We start from the raw sequence: 12,509 nt of genomic DNA on the forward strand, positions 1-12,509 counted from the left end.
CAAGGCTGCAGTGAACCATGATCGCACCACGGCACTCCAGCCTAGGTGAGAGAGCAAGAACTTGTCTCAAGTAAACACACAAACAAATAAATTAATTAAATAAATCAGAAGTGTTTGGGCTGGGCACGGTGGCTCACGCCTGTAATCCCAGCACTTTGGGAGGCTGAGGCAGGTGAATCACGAGGTCAGGAGTTCAAGACCAGCCTGGCCAACATGGTGAAACCCTGTCTCTACTAAAAATACAAAAATTAGCTGGGTGTGGTGGCGGGTGCCTGTAATCCCAGCTACTCAGGAGGCTGAGGCAGGAGAATCATTTGAACCCGGGAGACGGAGGTTGCAGTGAGCTGAGATCGTGCCATTGCATTCCAGCCTGGGCAATAAGGCAAGACTCCATCACAAAAAAAAAAAAAAAGAAGTGTTTGGCAGGCAAAAGCAAAAAAAGAAATCTATTACTGCAGATAAAGATATTTAAGAGCATGAAAAATTACATTCTTGAACCGTTTCCTCCTCAATCTTTCTATCTTGAGTTTGATTTTTTTTTGTTTGTTATGTACAATTCTATCTATTTTTGAAAGTAAAATTTAAAGGAAAATTTAAAGACTCAGAGAAACACAAAGAAAAAAATGTTTAAATACCTGTAATCTTAACCAGGCAGACACAACCACTGTTGCCATTTTGGTATAAGCCTTCACATTTTTTTATATGTACATATGCAATAAAAGTATGCTATTTTTGTAGTCTGCTGCTTTTACTTATCAATATGTCATAAATGCTGGGTTTTCTGAATCAATATCCCCCCAAAATGACTTTACACTGTTAAAGTGCCTAACAGCCTTTAATTTAGCCTGTATCAAAATTAGAAATGTTCTAATTAGGAGGAGCTAATTTAATGTATCTTTTCTCTATCTGTTCTATTTTTTGGGGAAAAAAACAACAAAAACAAAAAATATCTTGACTTTTTCTTCTCTTCATTGAAGATCTTCCTGTGACCTTATTTATGAAGCTATTCCAGCCAATGGAATTGGCTGTTATTATATCATCCATATCAAGATGATTATGAATATCTGTGGTTAATATTTTATTGAATTTTTAACATTTTATCCAATAACTGATAAATAAAAGTAATGTTTGTGTTAACCAGAGGATATCTAACCTCATTTAAAATCTAACCCTGGCTTTCCGCGCTACCTACAGAGGGGTCCATACGGCATTGTTCTGGATTCCCGTCGTAACTTAAAGGGAAACTTTCACAATGTCCGGAGCCCTTGATGTCCTGTAAATGAAGGAGGAGGATGTCCTTAAGTTCCTTGTAGCAGGAACCCACTTAGGCGGCACCAATCTTGACTTCCAGTTGGAACAGTACATCTATAAAAGGAAAAGTGATGGCATCTATATCATAAATCTGAAGAGGACCTGGGAGAAGCTTCTGCTGGCAGCTGGTGCTATTGTTGCTATTGAAAACCCTGCTGATGTCAGTGTTATATCCTCCAGGAATACTGGCCAGAGGGCTGTGCTGAAGTTTGCTGCTGCCACTGGAGCCACTCCAATTGCTGGCCGCTTCACTCCTGGAACCTTCACTAACCAGATCCAGGCAGCCTTCCGGGAGCCACCACTTCTTGTGGTTACTGACCCCAGGGCTGACCACCAGCCTCTCACGGAGGCATCTTATGTTAACCTACCTACCATCGCGCTTTGTAACACAGATTCTCCTCTGCGCTATGTGGACATTGCCAGCCCATGCAACAACAAGGGAGCTCACTCGGTGGGTTTGATGTGGTGGATGCTGGCTCGGGAAGTTCTGCGCATGCATGGCACCATTTCCCGTGAACACCCGTGGGAGGTCATGCCTGATCTCTACTTCTACAGAGATCCTGAAGAGATTGAAAAAAGAAGAGCAGGCTGCTGCTGAAAAGGCTGTGACCAAGGAGGAATTTCAGGGTGAATGGACTGCTCCAGCTCCTGAGTTCACTGCTACTCAGCCTGAGGTTGCAGACTGGTCTGAAGGTGTACAGGTGCCCTCTGTGCCTATTCAGCAGTTCTCTGCTGAAGACTGGAGCGCTCAGCCTGCCACGGAAGACTGGCCTGCAGCTCCCACTGCTCAGGCCACTGAATGGGTAGGAGCAACCACTGACTGGTCTTAAGCTGTTCTTGCGTAGGCTCTTAAGCAACATGGAAAAATGGTTGATGGAAAATAAACATCAGTTTCTAAAATAAATAAATAAATAAAAAATAAATAAAATCTAACCCTGGGCTGGGCACGATGGCTCACACCTATAATCCCAGAACTTTGGGAGGCTGAGGCAGGAGGATCACTCAAGGCCAGGAGTTTGAGATCAGGCTGGGCAATACAGTGAAATCCCATCTCTATTATTTCCACTTTTTTTAATATCTTTTTTTTTTTTTTGAGATGGAGTCTCGCTGCTTCACCCAGGCTGGAGTGCAGTGCCACGATCTCAGCTCTCTGCAATCCCCGCCTCCCGGGTTCAAGTGATTCTCATGCCTCAGCCTCAGCCTCAGCCTTCCAAGTAACTGGGATTACAGGGGCCCGTCACCACACCCAGCTAATTTTTGTATTTTTCGTAGAGGCGGGGTTTCAGCATGTTGGCCAGGCTGGTCTCGAGCTCCTGAACTCAGATGATCTGCCCGCCTCAGCCTCCCAAAGTGCTCGGATTACAGGCATGAGCCACCGTGCCCAACTTAATCTTTTTTTTTTTTTTTTTGAGACAGAGTTTCACTCCTGTTATCCAAGCTGGAGTGAAATGGCGCAATCTGGCTTACTGCAACCTCCACCTCCCAGGCTCAAGCAGTTCTCCTGCCTCAGGCTCCAGAGTAGCTGAGACCATAGGTGTATTCCACCACACTCAGCTAACTTTTTTTTTTGAGACAGGATTTTACCATGTTGGGCAGACTGGTCTCGAACTCCTGACCTCAAGTCATCCGCCCGTCTTAGCCTCCCAAAGTGCTAGAATTACAGGCATGAGCCACTGTGCCCGACCGATTTTTTGAATCTTTTCTTCCTTATGACACACAAAGTTGCTCAGCCCATCTTTATTTTTTAAAATAAAAATAAAATCTACCTACGTTGACAGAGGATTTGCTGTTGCTCTTTTATGCTTGAACAGATCACTGAGGGACTCAAGAAGGTATGCCTGTCCTTTCCAGAAAGTTTGCCACTCTGTAGAAGTCTGAGTCAAGCTCTAGGATTAGAACTTCACAAGTTTATCCCTATCTTCACCTTCAAGCCCCTGATTAACTGATCTATGTTAGAAGAACATCTGGGCTTGTCTGTTGTTCATCTCCAAGACTCCTAACTCCTGTATTCACCTGCTAACCAGGAAGAATCTATCACGTACCATGTTTTATAGTGGGTGCTATGCATGAATTCGAGAAAGCTGCTGATGTCTGTGTTTGGAAATCCTCAGGTTCATGATAAACCTTGAGTATTTAATCTGTTGGTGTTTTTTTGTTTTGTTTTGTTTTGTTTTTTGTTGTTGTTGCTGTTGTTTGTTTCTCTTTTTTTTTTTTTTGAGACGGAGTCTCGCTCTGTCACCCAGGCTGGAGTGCAGTGGCGCAATCTAGGCTCACTGCAAGCTCCGCCTCCCGGGTTCACGCCATTCTCCTGCCTCAGCCTCTCCGAGTAGCTGGGACTACAGGCGCCCGCCACCAAGCCCGGCTAATTTTTTTTTGTATTTTTAGTAGAGACGGGGTTTCACCGTGGTCTCGATCTCCTGACCTCGTGATCCGCCCGCCTCGGCCTCCCAAAGTGCTGGGATTACAAGCGTGAGCCACCGCGCCCGGCCTGCTGTTGTTTGTTTCTTTCTGGTCTGTGGTAGGCTGGATAATAGCCTCCCAAAGATATCCCATCCTAACCCCTGGAGCCTATAAATATGTCACGTTCCATGGTAAAAACAGACTTTACAGGTGTGATTAAGGTTATGGACTTTAAGATAAGGAACTCATCCTGAATTATCTGAATGGGCCCAATCTAATCACATGAGCTCTTAAAAGCAGAGAGCTTTCTCTGGATGGAAGCAGAAGAAAGATATGGGCAGAAGTCAGAGAGATTTGAAGCATAAGGGGGGACTTGACCTGCCATTGCTAGAGAGAGCCACATGGAAAGCATGAAAAGGAAAGCAGGCAGCCTCTAGCAGCAAAGACCAGCTCCTGACTGACAGCCAGCAAGGAAATGGGGATCTTAGCCCTTAAATCACAAGAAACTAAATTCAGCCGACAGTCCAAATGAGATTGAAAGTGGATTATTTCCCAGAACCTCCAGAAAGGCTCTGCCAAAACCTTGCTTTTGGCATTGTGAGACCCTAAGCTGAAGACCCGGTTGAACCATGCTATTCCCAGATTTTTGACCTACAGAGCTGTAATAAATGGATGTTGTTTTAAGCCACTAAATTTGTGGTATTCTGTTATGGCTGTCGAAACTAGCATGTGGCCTGTAATTAAAATCTATGCTTTTCTCAAAATCTACCCTTGAGAAATAAGGGCCATTTTAAAACTTAATTATTAGGTTAAAAATAGAGCTCTCGGTCTGCACGGTGGCTCAAGCCTGTAATCCCAGCACTTTGGGAGGCTGAGGCAGGCAGATCACAAGGTCAGGAGTTCAAGACCAGCATGACCAACATGGTGAAACCCAGTCTCTACTAAATATACAAAAAATTAGCCAGGCGTGGTGGTGCACGTCTGTAATCCCAGCTACTCAGGAGGCTTAGGCAGGAGAATCGCTTGAACCCGGGAGGGGGATGTTTCAGTGAGCCGAGATCACGCCACTGCATTTCAACCTGGGTGACAGAGACAGACTCCATCTCAAACCAAAAAAAAAAAAAAAAAAGCTCTCTGTAACTCAGGAATATTAACATATGAATTATGATATCATTATGATTTGTTCAGAAAACTCCAAAACAAAATGATTGCATTACTACAAACCAACTAAAATGGGGCTCAACACTATATAAATTCCCTGCTTCTAGGATCATTCCTTTAGAGGGTTGCAGATGTTTTGCATTTAACATTTATCATAATTTAAAAAGAAAAGGGGAAAGACAGTCTTTTTCTTTTTTTGAGGCAGAGTCTCACTCTGTCACCCAGACTGGAGTGCAATGGCGCGATCTTGACTCACTGCAACCTCCACCTCCCAGGTTCAAGTGATTCTCCTGCCTCAGCCTACCAAGTAGCTGGAATTACAGGTGCCTGCCACCACGCCAGGCTAATTTTTGTATTTTTAGTAGAGATGGGGTTTCACCTTGTTGGTCAGGCTGGCCTCGAACTCCCGACCTCAGGTGATCCACCTGCCTCAGCCTCCCAATGTGCTGGGATTACATGCGTAAGCCACCGCACCCGACCGAATTGGAATATATTTTAACTTTTACAAGACTATTGCCAGGCGTGGTGGCGCACGCCTGTAGTCCCAGCTACTCGGGAGGCTGAGACAGGAGAATCGCTTGAACCCGGGAGGTGGAGGTTGCAGAGAGCTGAGATCGTGGCACTGCACTCCAGCCTGGGTGAAGCAGCGAGACTCCATCTCAAAAAAAAAAAAAAAAAATATATATATATATATATATATATATACACACACACATATATATGTATATATACAAACATATATATATATACACATATATATATATTCCAATTCAAGTACTCTATATACTGTCTATTGTTATCTCTGTGTGTGAAAGGGGATGAGAATATGTAAGGCTACTTCAAAATTATATTGATACATCATTCTGAAACACAGAGAAGCTTAAGATTCCAATCTCATTATGCAAGGTGGCAGTTTTCCTCTTCCCCATTCCAACAAAGTCAGAGCCTGTTGAAATGCAATCCAAGCCAGACAGAAATTAAGAGACAGAGTTAAGAAGGGTTCCCAGAAACAAGAAGCAGCCAGTTTGCAGGCAGCCAATTTCAGAGGTCAATACATTGACTGTGTCTATCTTTTCAGATCATCATATTCTGCTTCAGGCTTTGATGTGGTCAGAGAAAAGAAGCCACAAAGAAATACATGAGGGGAGCCCTAATGATGTGCAACGTGGGCGGTGGGTGGCCCAAACCCACAGCGATGCTTCCTTGTTATTACTAATAATTGCTTAGCATCATTGGATGGTTGCTTGATGTGTGTGAGATCATTTGGGGAATAAAAATGTTTTGAACACTGACATAGAGCAAATTTTTCTGATCTGTGTTATTTTTATGATGTTCCTTGTATGCACATTGTGACCAAACTCATGTTTCCTTTGGTTTTTGAGATTTCTCAGGTAGGCATTAAGGAAGATGCATTCAATTATTTGAAATGTTTATTGAAAAATACAAGTGCCCTGATATGCCCTGTTCCAGGAGCCACACTGGAAAAATCCTATAAAATATAATTAAAATTGATGCAGAACTGTATTTATATAGTCTACAATTCCAAGTATTCCCAGTGAGGGTAAGACTAGACACAAAGTTGGAACATATTAAGTAGATTGTTTATTTAAAGTGTTAGGATGGATGATCATATAACACAATTCCATGTGAGACAAACAATCCTATTAAGATTATGCATGCAACAGCCAAATCTGAAATAATCAGATTTCTTAAATTTATTTGAAATAGTAGAATTACCATTATTGTTTTTGTATCACATTTATAATTTTGCACTACTTTTAATCTCTACTATTGCCTTTAGCCATTTAATATTAGTAAATGGCAGCTTCAAAAAACATATTGCATTAAAAAGGAAAAATGGTAATTTTACTACGGGGAAATGTGGAGGTTGCCTCGTTTTTTTTTTTTTTTTTTTTTTTTGAGACAGAGTCTCGCTCTGTCGCCCAGGCTGGAGTGGAGTGGTGTGATCTCGGCTCACTGCAAGCTCCGCCTCCCGGGTTCATGCCATTCTCCTGCCTCAGCTTCCTGAGTAGCTGGGACTACAGGCGCAGGCTACCACTCCCGGCTAATTTTTTGTATTTTTAGTAGAGACGGGGTTTCACCATGTTAGCCAGGATGGTCTCGATCTCCTGACCTCGTGATCCGCCCACCTCGGCCTCCCAAAGTGCTGGGATTACAGGCGTGAGCCACTGCGCCCGGCGGTTACCTCCTTAACCAAGTAATTCAAGGTAGCATCATCAATAATGGGACAAGCTGCCTCTTGATATGCACTGAGAATAACACAACATTGCTTCTCTGGTGTTCTCCGCCAAGTATACACAATATAAGCATGACTATAGTCCCAGCTACTTAGGAGGCTGAGGTGGAAGAACGGCTTAAGCCCAGAAAATCAAGGCTGCAGTAAGCCACTGGACCCCACTCTGGGCAACATAGCAAGACCCCCATCTCTAAAAGAAAAGAAATATACAAACCTAAATTGAGGGATATTCTACTAAACAACTATTATTATAGTACTATTTTTAAATGTCAATGTCATGATAGACAGAAAGTGAAAAAATTGTTTCAGACTTTAAAAGTTTAGAGAAGATCTGACTGCTAAATGTGGGATATTGTCCTAGATTGGATTCTAGATCAAGGGAGAAAAAGTTGCTATAAAGAACATTATCGGGGGCTGAGTGCAGTGGCTCACGCCTGTAATCCCAGCACCTTGGGAAGCCGAGGTGGGCCAATCACCTGGATCACCTGAATCACCTGAGGTCAGGAGTTCAAGACCAGCCTGACCAACATGGAGAAACCCCGTTTCTACTAACGATACAAAATTAGCTGGGCGTGATGGCATGCGCCTGTAATCCCAGCTACTCGGGAGACTGAGGCAGGAGAATCACTTGAACCCGGAAGGCAGAGGTTGTGGTAAGCCGAGATCGCACCATTGCACTCCAGCCTGGGCAACAAGAGTGAAACTCCATCTCAAAACAAAACACAAAAAAGAACATTATCAGGATAACTGGCAAAATTTCAGTATATACTATGTACCACATCACAGAATTGTAGCAGTATTACATTTTCTGAATTTGATTATTTTCCTATGTTTATGAAAGAGAATGTCCCTGTTCTTTAAAAAAATACACTTTTAAGTTTTGAGAAGAAAAAGGGGCATGAACTCTGTGACTATTCTCAAATGGTTTACAAAACTAATAATAATAACAACAAAACAATAATATGTATATGTGTATAGAGAGAGAGAGAGGAAAAAAATGTGTTGCAAAATGCTAACAACTGGTAAATCTAGGTGAAAGATATACCCAAGATCTTTGTATTAATTTTTCTAAATGAAATCCATCCGTAAATTTAAATTATTTCCAAGTAAAAAGTTGAAATGAAATAAAAGATAAACCTAAGAAACATGGCAATTATGACAATTCTGAGACGCCAACTCTACACCTTGCTCAAAAATAGGTAAATCTTAATTCAACTCAATTAAACTGTATAAGCTTCTCGGTTAAATTTGTGCATAAATATTTTACCCCAAGTTAATACTGATTCCTTATCAATGTCCTCTTTGCTTTCTCACCAACAAATATTATTCAAGGGGATGTTGCTGGAAGGAAAGACCACATTGAGCTGAACTATTGACCTTCTGAAAGATTTGCACTTCCTCAAAGCAACACAGCAGGATTGAAACAAGCAGACAGGATTACAAGCTGTTTACACCCCAATTTCAGTGCCACTCTTAAGCGGAATTGGCCTAGAAACAATATGTATTCATGGAGACTTCTACCTGCCAACTCCCCAGAAACTACCATACCAAATTTTTCATTAAGAAACAGGTAACTCAACTCTCTTTTTCCACTACTGTTATTGCTATTGCAGAAATATAACAATGTTAGCACTATAAAATTAAATTCTGCTTATTTAGATAAGGCAAAAGGTAAGGCCATTTCATTTTAAACAATTCTGCTTTTAATAGTACATTTTAAAATTGTTTCTTCCTTAAAAAGGAAAATACAATGTGTACATTTATACAATCACGAATACAATTTTCTATTACAGAATTCATATCTCAATTGTTGTCAATGAATGTGCACAGTCTAGATAGCATATTTTAAGTTGGCAAATAGAATGTGCCACAGAAATATATTACCCCTTAAGACTTTAATTTCTCTCAACCTATTTATGACAGATACAGCTAGCCAATAAAAAGAAAAGGAATGAAAATATAGAAAAGAATCCTATCCCTTCTCACTGCCCAGTCCTCACACTCATGATTCTCCCGGGGATGAGTTATAGTTGCCTCCTGGGGGGATGAGTTATAATTGCCTTCTGGGAGGGAGAAAAAAGAGACATGAAATCCGGCTCTGATAGTGTAAGAGATTGCTAATCACCAAGACAACAATAATCACAGGACTAAACTACAAAATCCAAGGACCACAAGCAAATGAGTCAGCAGCAATTATTTAACAGCCTAAAAATCAGCTTCATGGGGGAAAATGCGTTAGGGTCCCATGAGCCTAAAGGGAATGGGGCTTTCTTTAAAGCATTTTTTCAAACACTTTAAAAAGAAAGGAGGCTCTCCTTTGCAAAGTCTTTACTGCTTTAGAAATCATGTTAAAGATCCAGCACCAACATTATGTTTTGTATCAATTTTTTATTCAGCAGCATATTGTTTTGTGAAATTTCAAACTTTCAGAATACCACAATGAATACCCGTATATCCTTTACCAAGATTTGCCAAATGCAGCACATTTACTCTCTCCCCTTTCCCCATATATATTTCTTTTCTTTATTTCTCTTTTTTTCTTGTTTCTCCTTTTTCCCCTTCTTTCTTTCTTTTTCTGAACCTTCTGAGAATTCACTGTAGATATTATGAGACTTCAATCCTAGTATTTCAAAATGTACCTTTAAGAATAAAGACATTACCCTACATTATCCTCCCATATATATTTCATTATTTCTCCTTTTCTTCCTTTCTTTCTTTTCCTGAACCATCTGAGAACTCATTGTAGATATTATGACATTTCAATCCTAATATTTCAATATGTACCTTTTTTTTTTTTTGAGACGGAGTTGCACTCTTGTTGCCTAGGCTGAAGTGCAGTGGCACGAACTCAGCTCACCACAACTTCCTCCTCGCGGGTTCAAGTGATTCTCCTGCCTCAGCCTCCCAAGTAGCTGGGACTACAGGCATGCACCACCACACCCGGCTAATTTTGTATTTTTAGTAGAGACGGAGTTTCTCCATGTTGGTCAGGCTGGTCTTGAACTCCCAACCTCAGGTGATCCACCCACGTCAACCTCCCAAAGTGCTGGGATTACAAGCGTGAGCCACCGCACCCAGCCAATATGTATCTTTTAAGAATAAAGACATTATCCTACGTAACCACAATATTGTTATCCCATTTGCAAACTTTGTTTTGTTTTGTTTTGTTTTGTTTTGTTTTGTTTTGTTTTGAGACAGCCTTGTTCTGTTGCCCAGGCTGGAGTGCAGTGGCATGATCTCAGCTCACTGCAACCTCCGCCTCCTGGGTTCAAGTGATGCTCCTGCCTCAGCCTCCCGAGTAGCTGGGATTACAGGAGCCGCCACCATGCCAGGCTAATTTTTGTATTTTTAGTAGAGATGGGGTTTCACCTTGTTGGTCAGGCTGGTCTCGAACTCCTGACCTCAAGTGACTCACCCGCCTTGGCCTCCCAAAGGCCTGGAATTACAGGCGTGAGCCACTGCACCTGGCCCACATTTGCAAACTTTAACATTGGTACAGTACTGTTGTTTAATATACAGTCTATATTTAAATTTACTGAACTTTCCGCAAGATCCCCTTTGTAATAAGCTGGTTTTTTAAAATTCAGTTTCTAATGGAGGATCATGCATTACATGTCTCTTTAGTGTCCTTTAATCTAGAAAAGTCCCTAGCTGTTTTTCCGAATTTATTTATTTATTTATATATTTTTAAACTTATTTTTATTTTTTGAGACGGAATCTCACTCTGTCACCCAGGCTGGAGCACAGTGATGAAATCTCAGCCCACTGCAACCTCCACCTCCCAGGTTTAAGCGATTCTCCTGCCTCAGACTCCCAAGTAGCTGGGATTACAGCTGTGTGCCACCATGCCTGGCTAATTTTTGTGTTTTTAGTAAAGACAGGGTTTCGTCATGTTGGCCAGGCTCGTCTCGAACTCCTGACCTAAGATAATCCGCCCACCTCGGCCTCCCAAAGTGCTGGGATTACAGGCGCAAGCCACCTCGCCGGCCTCTAATTTGTTTTTTGGACTTTCATAACATGGATTTTTTTTTTTTTTAAGATGCAGTTTCTCTCTTGTCGCCCAGGCTGGAGTGCAATGGAAGGATCTCGACTCACTGCACCTCCACCTCTCGGGTTCAAGCAATTCTCCTGCCTCAGCCTCCCGTGTAGCTGGGATTACAGGTGTCTGCCACCATGCCCAGCTAATTTTTGTATTTTTATTAGAGACGGGGTTTTACCATGTTGGCCAGGCTGGTCTCGAACTCCTGACCTCAGGTGATCCACCCTCCTCAGCCTCCCAAAGTGCTGGGATTACAGGCGTGAGCCACCGTGCCTGGCCACATTGATGTTTTTGAAAGCCTCCAGGCCTGTTGTTTGGTAGCTTTGGCATACATTTTTTTGGGGAAAAACTAAGCCCCATAGTAAATTCAAAATGGAATGGAATGATAACTTTTTAGTTGTATTCAATGCCCAGCTTTAGCTGTGACTTGTAACAAGTTTCTTAATCTTCTCTGAGACTCAGTTATCTGATTTGTTAAATGGAAATAATGATTCCTATTTTACAAGGCAAATAAAAGGATTATAAATTGATGCAATCTTTCAGAAAGCAATTTGATAGTCTGTATCAAGAATCTTAAACATGCCTTTATTCATGGATCCAGTAATTCGGCTTCTAGCGATTTATCCTTAAGAAATTATCAGAGATACTGGCCAGGCGCAGTGGCTAACACCTGTAATCCCTGCACTTGGAGAGGCCAAGGCAGGCGGATCACCTGAGGTCGGTAGTTCGAGACCAGCCTGGCCAACATGATGCAACACCATCTCTACCAAAAATACAAGAATTAGCCAGAAATTGCTTGAACCCGGGAGGCCGAGGTGGCAGTGAGCCAAGATCGTGCCACCGCACTCCAGCCTGGGCAACAGAGCTAGACTCTGTCTCATAAAAAACAAAGATCAGAGATACAAAAATGTTTAGGCAGTGATAGTCATTATCATGCGTGTCAGGATAGTAGTTGGGTGACCTGTGCTACATCTTCCATCTCCTCCCTTATCAGACTTGGGCTCCTTGCCCTCAATACTCATTGCTAACATTTAAAGGCTACCTTGTGTCCAGCACTGTGCTGAGTTACAGACTGTTATGGCAAGATTGAAAATCATGCCTTGAGCTGGGCACGGTGGCTCACACCTGTAATCCCAGCACTTTAGGAGGCCAAGGCAGGTGGATCACCTGACGTCAGGAGTTCGAGACCAGCCTGGCCAAAATGGTAAAAACGCTGTCTCTACTAAAAATACAAAAAATTAGCCGGGCTGAGGCAGGAGAATCCCTTGAACCTGACAAGCTGAAGTTGCAGTGAGCTGAGATCGCGACACTGCACTCCAGCCTGGGCAACAGAGCAAGACT

General features: G+C 42.2%; 1 pseudogene; it reads left to right on the top strand.

The window, feature by feature from the left end:
• The first annotated feature begins 1,237 nt into the window (after positions 1 to 1,237).
• Positions 1,238 to 2,192, top strand: LOC129476104 (small ribosomal subunit protein uS2-like; annotated as a pseudogene).
• The last annotated feature ends 10,317 nt before the right edge of the window (positions 2,193 to 12,509 follow it).

The sequence above is a fragment of the Symphalangus syndactylus genome, chromosome X, assembly GCF_028878055.3.
Source record: "Symphalangus syndactylus isolate Jambi chromosome X, NHGRI_mSymSyn1-v2.1_pri, whole genome shotgun sequence".
NCBI lineage: Eukaryota > Metazoa > Chordata > Mammalia > Primates > Hylobatidae > Symphalangus > Symphalangus syndactylus.